Genomic DNA, 2,594 nt, shown 5'->3' on the forward strand with positions numbered 1-2,594 from the left:
TCTAATCATCTTTTCATTGCAAACGATGCTAGCCTTATTTTCTGCCAACCAATCCATTCCTAGTACCACATCAAATTCCTTCATAGGCATGGGAAACAACCGGATGGGTAGCTCACAACCCTCAATCATGATAGTGCAGTTTTCAAATACGTAATTAACAGATACTTGACCGTTAGCAGTATCAACTACTAATTTATCATCAAGTGGCACAGAATTCATATGAACACATAAAGCAAATGATGGGGATACAAACGAGAAGTTTGCACCAGAATCAAATAACACTTTAGCATGTAAGGAGTTCACAAGAATGTACCTGTTACTACAGAATAGAAGGTTCATATATGAATCCATTGACATTTGTTAGCAATGATTGTCTTGTTTTTGCAGAGCAGGCCCTCGCCTCTTTCTCCAGTAGGGTTTTTCTTCCAGTCGGGAAGATGCATATGTGAACCAACGTTACAAGTTCTTCATATGGGTTCACATAAGCATCTTTAAATTAAATTTTTTTTCAATGATTTACATATGAACCTTCTCTCAACATTTCCTTCTTACCTTCTCATGATGTGTGTATAACGTCTTTCCTTGCATATTGCAAAGAGATGGTAAAATTATGTTGTGAAGTTGTTGGTGGTTATGTTGATGGTGTAGGCGGTTGATGGGTGATAATCTTGGGGGCACGAGCATGCAGGAACTACACAAGTTAGAGCAAAAACTGAAATACATAATGATAGCTTAATATCTATCAAAGATAAGAAGGTTGGTTTTGATCACTCTCCACCACCACCATCATTCTATCATGAACAATTAAACTAATGAATATATATATATATTGTAAATGATCTTTTCAGTATGCTAGGTTGTTTAAGGAGATTGAACGATCTATCACAAGGTAAACTCATCTTATTTCGTTTGATTCTTCTTACTCATACTCAAAGGTATAAAACACATCATATTATCTAAACACTAATGAGATTTGTTATGGTTTTAAGAAGACGATGAATATTAACTTGTAGTAGTTGTTTTTGTTGTCCAGGAATGAAAGTTGGGATATGAAATGAGGTTCTTCAAGGAGAAGTAATATATTCGTTACAACATCAGATTGAGTGAAGTTTCTTGATTAAGTAATTGTCCTTTTGTTTAATATTTAGTCGTATGTTTTGTGTTGGCAGATTGATAGGTTGAGGTGGTTTATTCTGTTAACTCAGAAGCTGAGTCAACGAGATTTTCTAGAATACACTCCTGTTGTTGTTGTGCCAAGTACAAACACTGGTCTCTCGAAGCAGGACCGATTTAGCCCTTATATTGTGTGCTACTATGGATCCGACAACATGGATTCAAGAACCACACTTCAGTAGAGGTAAGGATCTTTTCAAACTCAAAATTAATCATATATATATATATGTGTGTGTGTGTGTGTGTGCACGCCCACATACGTAGGGGAGGGCTCAAATGAGAATACCTTCATTTTATGAAAACGTAAGAACACTCTTTTATTATAGTAAATCACATGAGATACACATATTAAATCAGACGTGCAGGCAAGTGGTGACCTTCTCATATGAACCTACTCTACACATACACATATATCTATTACTACATTAATATGTATTTAGACCAAAACTCTTAATTATAACTTGTAAAGCACAAGGTACAACATGTTAAAGCATAAAGTTGAAAAATCTCTTAATCACAAATTCTTATGCATGTTGTATAAGCTTTTGATGCATACTCTTATACCGTCTAGTTCATATGCACAAAATTCGAAAATTATGAATACAAGTTAAGAAGCACAACACACAAGTGCTTTTAACCTGTTAGGGCTAGCTGATACTACCATGGCCGAGTTTGGAAAGCTGTGAGTTTCCTTTTTCTCGACAACATTTTCCTTTCCCTATTCCTGACTATCTCGACTTCCCAGACCTATATTTGAGGCAATTCATACCTATCTATCTATTCCCCCTCCCACTCCCAAAGGTATTTACAAACCCAAGATGATTCAAATGAGTTTCAAAATTTCTCTTGCTCTCGATTTCGCTCTACATCTCTGGCTCTATCATTTCTTGATTCTTCAAATCATATTCAAACATGTATGATATCATTTCTTTCTAATTATGTTGATTATAGTTCTAAAAGAAACATATAGCCCCAATCCTGCTAAACCACTACTCAAGAAAGCCTCAATCAAGTATATTATTCCTGATTACAATTGTTATTCATTGATTATGTTTGATAGGGAATTTGTAACAACCGTGATTTTGGGCATACCTTTAAGATTGATTTTTTGTAATGAGCCTTTAGAAGTCATTCCTTGAGTGGAATGCATTGGGTCTTAAGAACTTATGGTATGGGGGATTTCTAGTGGAGAAAAGGTGCATTGGGAGCGAAACAGAAAATCCTGCTACCTACGTCGTGGGAAAAGTGGCGCTTTCTTTCAGCAAAAGGATCTTTTGGACGCAGGCAACCTACCATGCGATTAACGTCGCGGGAACGCCCAGATCGGGTTTTAAACCCCACTTTTGAGCTAAGGTTTGTCCATTCTTTTCCCACTTCAATCCTCTCTCATTTTGGCCAATTTTTGGGAGTTGTTGGCAACA

Source organism: Cynara cardunculus, assembly GCF_001531365.2.
Source record: "Cynara cardunculus var. scolymus isolate 2C chromosome LG 10, CcrdV1, whole genome shotgun sequence".
NCBI lineage: Eukaryota > Viridiplantae > Streptophyta > Magnoliopsida > Asterales > Asteraceae > Cynara > Cynara cardunculus.